The following is a 15354-nucleotide window of genomic DNA, read 5'->3' on the forward strand; positions in this document are numbered from 1 at the left end:
CCGATTCCGTGGAACAAGGAACGGGCAGCTACCTCAGAGACAAAAGACCGGGACCCGGGTTGCCGTCGGGTTTTCACCCGCGTGGTTCACAGACCGCACATCCCCAGGCTGAGCCTCGCAAAGGAGCGCCAGGCCGACAGCCCCGACCACAGAGGAGCCACACTCAGGACGACTGAAGCGTGATTTGGGATTCCACGCTGCTGTGCCCTCTGCAAGGGGGCCTGTTGCTCACGTCTCTCCGGCCCCCGAAAGGCTGAGCATGTTGACTGTTTGCTTCCGGAGCTCTGCGGGCACCCACAGGCATCCAGGGAAGGGTGGAAGACCGGCATGGTGTCTCTTCGCTCTCCTTGCCAGTTTCCAAACCGGCCACACTGCAGACTCCCCATGTTGCGGGACACAGGAATCCATCGTCAGGCCATCACGCCGGGGATGCATCTTTTCCCTGGGGTCTCGCTCTGGTCTTCTGCGAGAAGACCTCCCAAGGTGCTGGGATTACAGGTCAGAGCCACCGCGCCCGGCCTGTACTTGTGTCTTTTCCAAAATTGACTATTTTGGGATAAGCTTAACATCCTCACTGCCTGCCTTTGCCCCCCGCAAGTAATTAGCATACGCCTAAACAAAGTTTAAGCAAGCTCGCTCCACTATTCCCAAGCATGCATAATCTAGGGTCTAGTCTTTAGAAGTATAAAGGACAAATCGTACGAGTACAACTACAGAAAATGTTGTACCCAAACTGGAAAGGCTTAAGTGATCAATTGACGGATTTGTGTTTCCTATGGAAGAGGGTAGAAGGCAGAGTGCTAATATAGATATATAGGGGAGAAGAGGACAGGGCTTTTATGAAATGAATGCAGTCAAATCTTGGGAAAAGTTTCTTAAGTAGCATGAATGTTAGAGAGAGGATTCATGCAATTTCAATCTTAGCCGTGTCTAAAAATATCAAGACATAGCCAGCAGTTTTTGAAAAATAAATTATTCTCAACAAAACTATTAATGAGACTGATGAGGTGTTTCCTTTATTTTTTGTCTTCCAGTTACTTGGGTTTCACAGTCACATATTCAAGGGAGCGTACGGCTGTTTGGTAAAATGAGAGAATTCCACATCATGTTTTTGTTTGTTTGTTTTTAAAGATGAAAGAGCTGAACAACCTTGTTTGGTGTTAGCAATACCACCAGATTGTTCAAATTTCTTTAGAATCGTACTCCTTAAATTACACTGTGATGTAGTTTCAAAAATTGTCTGTAATGGCCTGTCAATTGACAGCTCATTAGGACATTCTTCAGTTTGGCTGAAACCAAAAAACCTGAAACCGTCGAAATTGAAAAATAATGGGGTTTGCCAAATTCTGCTTCTTACACTTTCACCTACCACGCCGTGTTCAAATAGTGTGCTTGATAAGTATCGGAAACTTAAGGTACTCTTAATTTCAGTATAGTTTCACCGAAGCGGTATTCTTTGTGAGAAAGCCATAATCTCATCAGTAAAGCCTTTCGAAAAGATCCAACGGAAAATATGAGCTAGCAACTCATCATGACAAGAAAGTAAAATCCAGGAAAAATCCTAAGGCAGAGCAGCTTCAGGCTTCGGTGTGATACTATCATAGTCTGGGCGCAGTGGCTCACGCCTATAGTCCCTTCCCTTTGGGAAGGCAAGTTGGGGCAGATCACATGAAGTCGGCCGTTGAAGACCACCCTGGCCCAAATGGTGAAACCTCCTCTACACTTTAAACAAAAGACGAAAATTTGCCTGGCGTGGTGGCGTGCTCATTTAGTCCCAGCTAGTCTGGAGGCTGAGGCAGGAGAATGCCTTGAGCCTAGGATGCGGAGGCTGCAGTGAGCTGAGCTCAGGCCACTGTAATCCAGCCTAGGGGACAGAGGGAGACACTGTCTCAAAAATAAATAAATAAGTACATAAATAAATAAATAAAATGAAATGAAATTGAAATAATATTTTCACGTTCCCCTCACCCGGCCCATTTTATTTTCAGAGTATTGGATAAACCACCTGTTTCCCTGTGCGTTAGAGATTTTTTTTCTCAGACATTGAAGTTTTCTAAGTGCAACTCCATAAAAAGTCTCATTTTTAGCGTAAATAGTTTCTTTATGGTTGTGAAACGTGAACTTTGCGATTCTGTGAGGAAGACTGAATTCTGAAGTACCCCCTGCATTTCCCGCCCTTCGCGTCCCAGGGGAGTCCGTGGTGGGGCTGGGGCCAGGGTCCCCAGGTCGCCGGGGCGGCGTGGGAACCCCAAGCCGGGGCAGCCCCACCTCCCCAGCCCGCGCCCCCGGAGGCCTCCGCGCGGCAGGGGCAGGTGCAAGCCATCCGGGCGCCCCCCCAGGCGGGGCTCCTCCAGGAGCCGGGGCGCTCGTCTGCACTCCCCTCCGGCCTGCTGGATGAGCTCCTGGCGAGCCCGGAGTTTCTGCAGGGGGCGCAACCTTTCCTAGAAACGGAGGCCCCGGGGGAGCTGGAGGCCTCGGAAGAGGCCGCCTCGCTGGAACCACCCCTCTGCGAGGAAGAATACCGGGCTCTGCTGGAGGAGCTTTAAAAGGACGCGGGGCTGGGACGGGGTCGGGGCAGGGCTGTGGCCGGTGGCCTCTCTTTCGCGGGGAACACCTGGCTCGGCGTGGAGGGGCGTGTGTTCCCTCCGGGCCGACCCGCCTGGGATTCCTGCCTTCCCAGTCTAGGCCCGGTGAGAGACTCCACAGAGCGGAGAGCTGCCATTCTTTCCTGGGCATCCCGGGGATCCCAGCGCCGGCCCAGGTACCAGCAGGTGGGCCGTGTACTGCGCACGCGCGGGTTCGCGGGCAGCCGCCTAGGCTCTGGGAGCAGCCCGGGCAGAGCTCTCTTGCCTTTCCGCCACCCCACCCCGTCCTGAACAACCCCTGGCCACCCACACCCCCCACCCCGGACATTGCGTCCTCCCCTGGGCTGGGTGGAGAACCCCGTCCCGCGAAACACCGGGCCCGCGCAGCGTCCGGGCCCGCCATCCCTCCAGCGGCGGCTCGCCTCCTCTTCGCCTCCGCTCCACCGTCGCCCGCCCGCCCTTGCCCCTGCAGCCTCCCAGCTGCCACCGTGGAGCGCCTGGCGGCTGAACGCAGACCCCAGGCCCCGCCCACGCTGGCGATGCCGACCGTTCCAGGCGGGAGGGAAGGCGGGCAGAGATGGAGAGACGAACGGGCGACCCAGAGGGGCCGAAGGATGGGCGGAGGGAAGTTGGGAGTGAGGGAGGCAGGGAGGGAGGGAGGGAGGGAGAGAGAGGGAGGCAGTGAGGAACGGAGGGAGAGACAGAGCGACTCAGGGACAGAGGGCGGGCGGGAGGGAGCCAGGGACAGAGGGAGGAAGGCAGAGAGAATAAACGGTCTCTGGCCTCCGGGAGCAACGGGACCCCCGCGCTCCGGGAAAAGGGTAAGCGCCCGGCGCGGGCTGAGGGCTGGGCCCACGGCCACCGCGTCGGGCCGGCGGGGCACCCATTCGCCCCGATTCCGTGGCCCAAGGAACGGGCGGCTTCCTCAGAGACAAAAGACCGGGACCCGGTTTGCCGTCGGGTTTTCAACCGCGTGGTTCACAGACCGCACTTCCCCAGGCTGAGCCTCGCAACGGAGCGCCAGGCCGACAGCCCCGACCACAGAGGAGCCACACTCAGGACGACTGAAGCGTGATTTGGGATTCCACGCTGCTGTGCCCTCTGCAAGGGGGCCTGTTGCTCACGTCTCTCCGGCCCCTGAAAGGCTGAGCATGTTGACTGTTTGCTTCCGGAGCTCTGCGGGCACCCACAGGCATCCAGGGAAGGGTGGAAGACTGGCATGGTGTCTCTTCGCTCCCCTTGCCAGTTTCCAAACCGGCCACACTGCAGACTCCCCATGTTGCGGGACACAGGAATCCATCGTCAGGCCATCACGCCGGGGGATGCATCCTTTCCCTGGGGTCTCGCTCTGGTCTTCTGCGTGGGAATGAACGAGAGCCACACGCCTGTGCGTGTGTGAGACTGTCACGGCCACGGCGACACCCACAGGCATTGCCTCCTTCACGGAGAGAGGGCCTGGAAATCTCAAGACTCCCACGGAGGTTCAGTTCCACACTCCCCTCCAGCCTTCCAGGCTGGATTCTCCCTGCTGAAGGCGCGTGGGAGCCCAGAGAGCGGCCTCCAGTTCCCGCGGGATTCCTGGAGAGGTCCAGAGAGCCAGACCCCGAAACCCGCCCCCCTCACCCCTTCCCCCTCTCCCCCTTCCGCTTCGTCCCTCCCGCCCCCACCGCCACCCCCGCCCCCACCACCAGCGTCACCACCACCACCACCACCACCACCGCCCCCCCTCCCCCCGGCCCCAGGGGGCCTCCACGCCCTGGGACCCTTCCGGAGGGCGGGCTGTCCCAGGGCTCACCGCCATTCATGAAGGGGTGGAGCCTGCCTGCCTGTTGGTCTTTATAAGAGCGGCTGGCTGGCTGTCCGGGCCGGTCTCCTGGCTGCACCTGCGCCCAGTGCACAGGCCGGCTGAGGTGCCCGGGAGCCCGCGGGCCTCTCTCTGCCCGTGTCCGTCCGTGAAATTCCGGCCGGGGCTCCCCGCGATGGCTCTCCCGACACCTTCGGACGGCCCCCTCCCCGCGGAAGCCCGAGGACGAGGACGGCGAAGGAGACTCGTCTGGACCCCGAGCCAAAGCGAGGCCCTGCGAGCCTGCTTTGAGCGGAACCCGTACCCGGGCATCGCCACCAGAGAAGGGCTGGCCCAGGCCATCGGCGTTCCGGAGCCCAGGGTCCAGATTTGGTTTCAGAATGAGAGGTCACGCCAGCTGAGGCAGCACCGGCGGGAATCTCGGCCCTGGCCCGGGAGACGCGGCCCGCAAGAAGGCAGGCGAAAGCGGACCGCCGTCACCGGATCCCAGACCGCCCTGCTCCTCCGCGCCTTTGAGAAGGATCGCTTTCCAGGCATCGCCGCCAGGGAAGAACTGGCCAGAGAGACGGGCCTCCCGGAGTCCAGGATTCAGATCTGGTTTCAGAATCGACGGGCCAGGCACCCGGGACAGGGTGGCAGGGCGCCCGCGCACGCAGGCGGCCTGTGCAACGCGGCCCCCGGTGGGTGTCACCCTGCTCCCTCGTGGGTCACCTTCGCCCACGCCGGGGCGTGGGGAACGGCGCTTCCCGCACCCCGCGTGCCCTGCGCGCCTGGGGCTCTCCCCCAGGGGGCTTTCGTGAGCCAGGGAGCGAGGGCCGTCCCCGTGCTCCAGCCCAGCCAGGCCGCGCCGGCACGAGGGATCTCCCAAGCGGCCCCGGCACGCGCGGATTTTGCCTACGCTACCCTGGCTCCCGCGGACGGGGCGCTCTCCCACCCTCAGGCTCCTCGGTGGCCTGCGCACCCGAGCAAAGGCCGGGAGGACCGGGACCCGCAGCGCGACGGCCTGCCGGGCCCTTGCGCGGTGGGACAGCCTGGGCCGGCTCAAGCGGGGCCACAGGGCCAAGGTGGGCTTGCGCCACCCGCGTCCCAGGGGAGTCCGTGGTGGGGCTGGGGCCAGGGTCCCCAGGTCGCCGGGGCGGCGTGGGAACCCCAAGCCGGGGCAGCCCCACCTCCCCAGCCCGCGCCCCCGGAGGCCTCCGCGCGGCAGGGGCAGGTGCAAGCCATCCGGGCGCCCCCCCAGGCGGGGCTCCTCCAGGAGCCGGGGCGCTCGTCTGCACTCCCCTCCGGCCTGCTGGATGAGCTCCTGGCGAGCCCGGAGTTTCTGCAGGGGGCGCAACCTTTCCTAGAAACGGAGGCCCCGGGGGAGCTGGAGGCCTCGGAAGAGGCCGCCTCGCTGGAACCACCCCTCTGCGAGGAAGAATACCGGGCTCTGCTGGAGGAGCTTTAAAAGGACGCGGGGCTGGGACGGGGTCGGGGCAGGGCGGTGGCCGGTGGCCTCTCTTTCGCGGGGAACACCTGGCTCGGCGTGGAGGGGCGTGTGTTCCCTCCGGGCCGACCCGCCTGGGATTCCTGCCTTCCAGGTCTAGGCCCGGTGAGAGACTCCACAGAGCGGAGAGCTGCCATTCTTTCCTGGGCATCCCGGGGATCCCAGCGCCGGCCCAGGTACCAGCAGGTGGGCCGTGTACTGCGCACGCGCGGGTTCGCGGGCAGCCGCCTAGGCTCTGGGAGCAGCCCGGGCAGAGCTCTCTTGCCTTTCCGCCACCCCACCCCGTCCTGAACAACCCCTGGCCACCCACACCCCCCACCCCGGACATTGCGTCCTCCCCTGGGCTGGGTGGAGAACCCCGTCCCGCGAAACACCGGGCCCGCGCAGCGTCCGGGCCCGCCATCCCTCCAGCGGCGGCTCGCCTCCTCTTCGCCTCCGCTCCACCGTCGCCCGCCCGCCCGCCCGCCCTTGCCCCTGCAGCCTCCCAGCTGCCACCGTGGAGCGCCTGGCGGCTGAACGCAGACCCCAGGCCCCGCGCACGCTGGCGATGCCGACCGTTCCAGGCGGGAGGGAAGGCGGGCAGAGATGGAGAGACGAACGGGCGACCCAGAGGGGCCGAAGGATGGGCGGAGGGAAGTTGGGAGTGAGGGAGGCAGGGAGGGAGGGAGGGAGGGAGAGAGAGGGAGGCAGTGAGGAACGGAGGGAGAGACAGAGCGACTCTGGGACAGAGGGCGGGCGGGAGGGAGCCAGGGACAGAGGGAGGAAGGCAGAGAGAATAAACGGTCTCTGGCCTCCGGGAGCAACGGGACCCCCGCGCTCCGGGAAAAGGGTAAGCGCCCGGCGCGGGCTGAGGGCTGGGCCCACGGCCACCGCGTCGGGCCGGCGGGGCACCCATTCGCCCCGATTCCGTGGCCCAAGGAACGGGCGGCTTCCTCAGAGACAAAAGACCGGGACCCGGTTTGCCGTCGGGTTTTCAACCGCGTGGTTCACAGACCGCACTTCCCCAGGCTGAGCCTCGCAACGGAGCGCCAGGCCGACAGCCCCGACCACAGAGGAGCCACACTCAGGACGACTGAAGCGTGATTTGGGATTCCACGCTGCTGTGCCCTCTGCAAGGGGGCCTGTTGCTCACGTCTCTCCGGCCCCTGAAAGGCTGAGCATGTTGACTGTTTGCTTCCGGAGCTCTGCGGGCACCCACAGGCATCCAGGGAAGGGTGGAAGACTGGCATGGTGTCTCTTCGCTCCCCTTGCCAGTTTCCAAACCGGCCACACTGCAGACTCCCCATGTTGCGGGACACAGGAATCCATCGTCAGGCCATCACGCCGGGGGATGCATCCTTTCACTGGGGTCTCGCTCTGGTCTTCTGCGTGGGAATGAACGAGAGCCACACGCCTGTGCGTGTGTGAGACTGTCACGGCCACGGCGACACCCACAGGCATTGCCTCCTTCACGGAGAGAGGGCCTGGAAATCTCAAGACTCCCACGGAGGTTCAGTTCCACACTCCCCTCCAGCCTTCCAGGCTGGATTCTCCCTGCTGAAGGCGCGTGGGAGCCCAGAGAGCGGCCTCCAGTTCCCGCGGGATTCCTGGAGAGGTCCGGAGAGCCAGACCCCGAAACCCTCCCCCCTCACCCCTTCCCCCTCTCCCCCTTCCGCTTCGTCCCTCCCACCCCCACCGCCACACCCGCCCCCACCACCAGCGTCACCACCACCACCACCACCACCACCGCCCCCCCTCCCCCCGGCCCCAGGGGGCCTCCACGCCCTGGGACCCTTCCGGAGGGCGGGCTGTCCCAGGGCTCACCGCCATTCATGAAGGGGTGGAGCCTGCCTGCCTGTTGGTCTTTATAAGAGCGGCTGGCTGGCTGTCCGGGCCGGTCTCCTGGCTGCACCTGCGCCCAGTGCACAGGCCGGCTGAGGTGCCCGGGAGCCCGCGGGCCTCTCTCTGCCCGTGTCCGTCCGTGAAATTCCGGCCGGGGCTCCCCGCGATGGCTCTCCCGACACCTTCGGACGGCCCCCTCCCCGCGGAAGCCCGAGGACGAGGACGGCGAAGGAGACTCGTCTGGACCCCGAGCCAAAGCGAGGCCCTGCGAGCCTGCTTTGAGCGGAACCCGTACCCGGGCATCGCCACCAGAGAAGGGCTGGCCCAGGCCATCGGCGTTCCGGAGCCCAGGGTCCAGATTTGGTTTCAGAATGAGAGGTCACGCCAGCTGAGGCAGCACCGGCGGGAATCTCGGCCCTGGCCCGGGAGACGCGGCCCGCAAGAAGGCAGGTGACAGCGGACCGCCGTCACCGGATCCCAGACCGCCCTGCTCCTCCGCGCCTTTGAGAAGGATCGCTTTCCAGGCATCGCCGCCAGGGAAGAACTGGCCAGAGAGACGGGCCTCCCGGAGTCCAGGATTCAGATCTGGTTTCAGAATCGACGGGCCAGGCACCCGGGACAGGGTGGCAGGGCGCCCGCGCACGCAGGCGGCCTGTGCAACGCGGCCCCCGGTGGGTGTCACCCTGCTCCCTCGTGGGTCACCTTCGCCCACGCCGGGGCGTGGGGAACGGCGCTTCCCGCACCCCGCGTGCCCTGCGCGCCTGGGGCTCTCCCCCAGGGGGTTTTCGTGAGCCAGGGAGCGAGGGCCGTCCCCGTGCTCCAGCCCATCCAGGCCGCGCAGGCACGAGGGATCTCCCAAGCGGCCCCGGCACGCGCGGATTTTGCCTACGCTGCCCTGGCTCCCGCGGACGGGGCGCTCTCCCACCCTCAGGCTCCTCGGTGGCCTGCGCACCCGAGCAAAGGCCGGGAGGACCGGGACCCGCAGCGCGACGGCCTGCCGGGCCCTTGCGCGGTGGGACAGCCTGGGCCGGCTCAAGCGGGGCCACAGGGCCAAGGTGGGCTTGCGCCACCCGCGTTCCAGGGGAGTCCGTGGTGGGTCTGGGGCCAGGGTCCCCAGGTCGCCGGGGCGGCGTGGGAACCCCAAGCCGGGGCAGCCCCACCACCCCAGCCCGCGCCCCCGGAGGCCTCCGCGCGGCAGGGGCAGGTGCAAGCCATCCGGGCGCCCCCCCAGGCGGGGCTCCTCCAGGAGCCGGGGCGCTCGTCTGCACTCCCCTCCGGCCTGCTGGATGAGCTCCTGGCGAGCCCGGAGTTTCTGCAGGGGGCGCAACCTTTCCTAGAAACGGAGGCCCCGGGGGAGCTGGAGGCCTCGGAAGAGGCCGCCTCGCTGGAACCACCCCTCAGCGAGGAAGAATACCGGGCTCTGCTGGAGGAGCTTTAAAAGGACGCGGGGCTGGGACGGGGTCGGGGCAGGGCTGTGGCCGGTGGCCTCTCTTTCGCGGGGAACACCTGGCTCGGCGTGGAGGGGCGTGTGTTCCCTCCGGGCCGACCCGCCTGGGATTCCTGCCTTCCCAGTCTAGGCCCGGTGAGAGACTCCACAGAGCGGAGAGCTGCCATTCTTTCCTGGGCATCCCGGGGATCCCAGCGCCGGCCCAGGTACCAGCAGGTGGGCCGTCTACTGCGCACGCGCGCGTTCGCGGGCAGCCGCCTAGGCTCTGGGAGCAGCCCGGGCAGAGCTCTCGTGCCTTTCCGCCACCCCACCCCGGCCTGACCAACCCCTCGCCACCCACACCCCGCACCCCCCAACCCCCACCCACGGAAAATGCGTCCTCCCCTGGGCTGGGTGGAGACCCCGGTCCCGCGAAACACCGGGACCGCGCAGGGTTCGGGCCCGCCATCCCTCCGGCAGCGGCTCGCCTCCTCTGCGCCTCCGCTCCACCGTCGCCCGCCCGTGTCCCTGCAGCCTCCCAGCTGCCACCGTGGAGTGCCTGGCGGCTGAACGCAGACCCCAGGCCCCGCGCCGGCGATGCCGACCGCTCCAGGGGGGAGGGAAGGCGGGCAGAGTTGGAGTGACGAACGGGAGACCCAGAGGGGCCGAAGGATGGGCAGAGGGAAGTTGGGAGGGAGGGAGGGAGGGGGGGAGGGAGGGAGAGAGAGGGAGGCAGTGAGGAACGGAGGGAGAGACAGAGCGACGCAGGGACAGAGGGCGGGCGGGAGGGAGCCAGGGACAGAGGGAGGAAGGCAGAGAGAAAAAACGGTCTCCGGCCTCCGGGAGCAACGGGACCCCCGCGCTCCGGGAAAAGGGTAAGTGCCCGGCGCGGGCTGAGGGCTGGGCCCACGGCCGCCGCGTCGGGAGGGCGGGGCACCTATTCGCCCCGATTCCGTGGAACAAGGAACGGGCAGCTACCTCAGAGACAAAAGCCCGGGACCCGGGTTGCCGTCGGGTTTTCACCCGCGTGGTTCACAGACCGCACATCCCCAGGCTGAGCCTCGCAAAGGAGCGCCAGGCCGACAGCCCCGACCACAGAGGAGCCACACTCAGGACGACTGAAGCGTGATTTGGGATTCCACGCTGCTGTGCCCTCTGCAAGGGGGCCTGTTGCTCACGTCTCTCCGGCCCCCGAAAGGCTGAGCATGTTGACTGTTTGCTTCCGGAGCTCTGCGGGCACCCACAGGCATCCAGGGAAGGGTGGAAGACCGGCATGGTGTCTCTTCGCTCTCCTTGCCAGTTTCCAAACCGGCCACACTGCAGACTCCCCATGTTGCGGGACACAGGAATCCATCGTCAGGCCATCACGCCGGGGATGCATCTTTTCCCTGGGGTCTCGCTCTGGTCTTCTGCGAGAAGACCTCCCAAGGTGCTGGGATTACAGGTCAGAGCCACCGCGCCCGGCCTGTACTTGTGTCTTTTCCAAAATTGACTATTTGGGGATAAGCTTAACATCCTCAAAGCCTGCCTTTGCCCCCCACAAGTAATTAGCATACGCCTAAATAAAGTTTAAGCAAGCTAGCTCCACTATTCCCAAGCATGCATAATCTAGGGTCTAGTCTTTAGAAGTATAAAGGACAAATCGTAGGAGTACAACTACAGAAAATGTTGTACCCAAACTGGAAAGGCTTAAGTGATCAATTGACGGATTTGTGTTTCCTATGGAAGAGGGTAGAAGGCAGAGTGCTAATATAGATATATAGGGGAGAAGAGGACAGGGCTTTTATGAAATGAATGCAGTCAAATCTTGGGAAAAGTTTCTTAAGTAGCATGAATGTTAGAGAGAGGATTCATGCAATTTCAATCTTAGCCGTGTCTAAAAATATCAAGACATAGCCAGCAGTTTTTGAAAAATAAATTATTCTCAACAAAACTATTAATGAGACTGATGAGGTGTTTCCTTCATTTTTTGTCTTCCAGTTACTTGGGTTTCACAGTCACATATTCAAGGGAGCGTACGGCTGTTTGGTAAAATGAGAGAATTCCACATCATGTTTTTGTTTGTTTGTTTTTAAAGATGAAAGAGCTGAACAACCTTGTTTGGTGTTAGCAATACCACCAGATTGTTCAAATTTCTTTAGAATCGTACTCCTTAAATTACACTGTGATGTAGTTTCAAAAATTGTCTGTAATGGCCTGTCAATTGACAGCTCATTAGGACATTCTTCAGTTTGGCTGAAACCAAAAATCCTGAAACCGTCGAAATTGAAAAATAATGGGGTTTGCCAAATTCTGCTTCTTACACTTTCACCTACCACGCCGTGTTCAAATAGTGTGCTTGATAAGTATCGGAAACTTAAGGTACTCTTAATTTCAGTATAGTTTCACCAAAGTGGTATTCTTTGTGAGAAAGCCATAATCTCATCAGTAAAGCCTTTCGAAAAGATCCAACGGAAAATATGAGCTAGCAACTCATCATGACAAGAAAGTAAAATTCAGGAAAAATCCTAAGGCAGAGCAGCTTCAGGCTTCGGTGTGATACTATCATAGTCTGGGCGCAGTGGCTCACGCCTATAGTCCCTTCACTTTGGGAAGGCAAGTTGGGGCAGGTCACCTGAAGTCGGCCGTTGAAGACCACCCTGGCCCAAATGGTGAAACCTCCTCTACACTTTAAACGAAAGACAAAAATTTGCCTGGCGTGGTGGCGTGCTCATTTAGTCCCAGCTAGGCTGGAGGCTGAGGCAGGAGAATGCCTTGAGCCTAGGATGCGGAGGCTGCAGTGAGCTGAGCTCAGGCCACTGTAATCCAGCCTGGGGGACAGAGGGAGACACTGTCTCAAAAATAAATAAATAAGTACATAAATAAATAAATAAAATGTAATGAAATTGAAATAATATTTTCACATTCCCCTCACCCGGCCCATTTTATTTTCAGAGTATTGGATAAACCACCTGTTTCCCTGTGCGTTAGAGATTTTTTTCCTCAGACATTGAAGTTTTCTAAGTGCAACTCCATAAAAAGTCTCATTTTTAGCGTAAATAGTTTCTTTATGGTTGTGAAACGTGAACTTTGCGATTCTGTGAGGAAGACTGAATTCTGAAGTACCCCCTGCATTTCCCGCCCCTCGCGTCCCAGGGGAGTCCGTGGTGGGGCTGGGGCCAGGGTCCCCAGGTCGCCGGGGCGGCGTGGGAACCCCAAGCCGGGGCAGCCCCACCTCCCCAGCCCGCGCCCCCGGAGGCCTCCGCGCGGCAGGGGCAGGTGCAAGCCATCCGGGCGCCCCCCCAGGCGGGGCTCCTCCAGGAGCCGGGGCGCTCGTCTGCACTCCCCTCCGGCCTGCTGGATGAGCTCCTGGCGAGCCCGGAGTTTCTGCAGGGGGCGCAACCTTTCCTAGAAACGGAGGCCCCGGGGGAGCTGGAGGCCTCGGAAGAGGCCGCCTCGCTGGAACCACCCCTCTGCGAGGAAGAATACCGGGCTCTGCTGGAGGAGCTTTAAAAGGACGCGGGGCTGGGACGGGGTCGGGGCAGGGCGGTGGCCGGTGGCCTCTCTTTCGCGGGGAACACCTGGCTCGGCGTGGAGGGGCGTGTGTTCCCTCCGGGCCGACCCGCCTGGGATTCCTGCCTTCCAGGTCTAGGCCCGGTGAGAGACTCCACAGAGCGGAGAGCTGCCATTCTTTCCTGGGCATCCCGGGGATCCCAGCGCCGGCCCAGGTACCAGCAGGTGGGCCGTGTACTGCGCACGCGCGGGTTCGCGGGCAGCCGCCTAGGCTCTGGGAGCAGCCCGGGCAGAGCTCTCTTGCCTTTCCGCCACCCCACCCCGTCCTGAACAACCCCTGGCCACCCACACCCCCCACCCCGGACATTGCGTCCTCCCCTGGGCTGGGTGGAGAACCCCGTCCCGCGAAACACCGGGCCCGCGCAGCGTCCGGGCCCGCCATCCCTCCAGCGGCGGCTCGCCTCCTCTTCGCCTCCGCTCCACCGTCGCCCGCCCGCCCGCCCGCCCTTGCCCCTGCAGCCTCCCAGCTGCCACCGTGGAGCGCCTGGCGGCTGAACGCAGACCCCAGGCCCCGCCCACGCTGGCGATGCCGACCGTTCCAGGCGGGAGGGAAGGCGGGCAGAGATGGAGAGACGAACGGGCGACCCAGAGGGGCCGAAGGATGGGCGGAGGGAAGTTGGGAGTGAGGGAGGCAGGGAGGGAGGGAGGGAGGGAGAGAGAGGGAGGCAGTGAGGAACGGAGGGAGAGACAGAGCGACTCAGGGACAGAGGGCGGGCGGGAGGGAGCCAGGGACAGAGGGAGGAAGGCAGAGAGAATAAACGGTCTCTGGCCTCCGGGAGCAACGGGACCCCCGCGCTCCGGGAAAAGGGTAAGCGCCCGGCGCGGGCTGAGGGCTGGGCCCACGGCCACCGCGTCGGGCCGGCGGGGCACCCATTCGCCCCGATTCCGTGGCCCAAGGAACGGGCGGCTTCCTCAGAGACAAAAGACCGGGACCCGGTTTGCCGTCGGGTTTTCAACCGCGTGGTTCACAGACCGCACTTCCCCAGGCTGAGCCTCGCAACGGAGCGCCAGGCCGACAGGCCCGACCACAGAGGAGCCACACTCAGGACGACTGAAGCGTGATTTGGGATTCCACGCTGCTGTGCCCTCTGCAAGGGGGCCTGTTGCTCACGTCTCTCCGGCCCCTGAAAGGCTGAGCATGTTGACTGCTTCCGGAGCTCTGCGGGCACCCACAGGCATCCAGGGAAGGGTGGAAGACTGGCATGGTGTCTCTTCGCTCCCCTTGCCAGTTTCCAAACCGGCCACACTGCAGACTCCCCATGTTGCGGGACACAGGAATCCATCGTCAGGCCATCACGCCGGGGGATGCATCCTTTCCCTGGGGTCTCGCTCTGGTCTTCTGCGTGGGAATGAACGAGAGCCACACGCCTGTGCGTGTGTGAGACTGTCACGGCCACGGCGACACCCACAGGCATTGCCTCCTTCACGGAGAGAGGGCCTGGAAATCTCAAGACTCCCACGGAGGTTCAGTTCCACACTCCCCTCCAGCCTTCCAGGCTGGATTCTCCCTGCTGAAGGCGCGTGGGAGCCCAGAGAGCGGCCTCCAGTTCCCGCGGGATTCCTGGAGAGGTCCAGAGAGCCAGACCCCGAAACCCGCCCCCCTCACCCCTTCCCCCTCTCCCCCTTCCGCTTCGTCCCTCCCGCCCCCACCGCCACCCCCGCCCCCACCACCAGCGTCACCACCACCACCACCACCACCACCGCCCCCCCTCCCCCCGGCCCCAGGGGGCCTCCACGCCCTGGGACCCTTCCGGAGGGCGGGCTGTCCCAGGGCTCACCGCCATTCATGAAGGGGTGGAGCCTGCCTGCCTGTTGGTCTTTATAAGAGCGGCTGGCTGGCTGTCCGGGCCGGTCTCCTGGCTGCACCTGCGCCCAGTGCACAGGCCGGCTGAGGTGCCCGGGAGCCCGCGGGCCTCTCTCTGCCTGTGTCCGTCTGTGAAATTCCGGCCGGGGCTCCCCGCGGTGGCTCTCCCGACACCTTCGGACGGCCCCCTCCCCGCGGAAGCCCGAGGACGAGGACGGCGAAGGAGACTCGTCTGGACCCCGAGCCAAAGCGAGGCCCTGCGAGCCTGCTTTGAGCGGAACCCGTACCCGGGCATCGCCACCAGAGAAGGGCTGGCCCAGGCCATCGGCGTTCCGGAGCCCAGGGTCCAGATTTGGTTTCAGAATGAGAGGTCACGCCAGCTGAGGCAGCACCGGCGGGAATCTCGGCCCTGGCCCGGGAGACGCGGCCCGCAAGAAGGCAGGCGAAAGCGGACCGCCGTCACCGGATCCCAGACCGCCCTGCTCCTCCGCGCCTTTGAGAAGGATCGCTTTCCAGGCATCGCCGCCAGGGAAGAACTGGCCAGAGAGACGGGCCTCCCGGAGTCCAGGATTCAGATCTGGTTTCAGAATCGACGGGCCAGGCACCCGGGACAGGGTGGCAGGGCGCCCGCGCACGCAGGCGGCCTGTGCAACGCGGCCCCCGGTGGGTGTCACCCTGCTCCCTCGTGGGTCACCTTCGCCCACGCCGGGGCGTGGGGAACGGCGCTTCCCGCACCCCGCGTGCCCTGCGCGCCTGGGGCTCTCCCCCAGGGGGCTTTCGTGAGCCAGGGAGCGAGGGCCGTCCCCGTGCTCCAGCCCAGCCAGGCCGCGCCGGCACGAGGGATCTCCCAAGCGGCCCCGGCACGCGCGGATTTTG

This window comes from Pongo pygmaeus, chromosome Y, assembly GCF_028885625.2.
Source record: "Pongo pygmaeus isolate AG05252 chromosome Y, NHGRI_mPonPyg2-v2.0_pri, whole genome shotgun sequence".
NCBI lineage: Eukaryota > Metazoa > Chordata > Mammalia > Primates > Hominidae > Pongo > Pongo pygmaeus.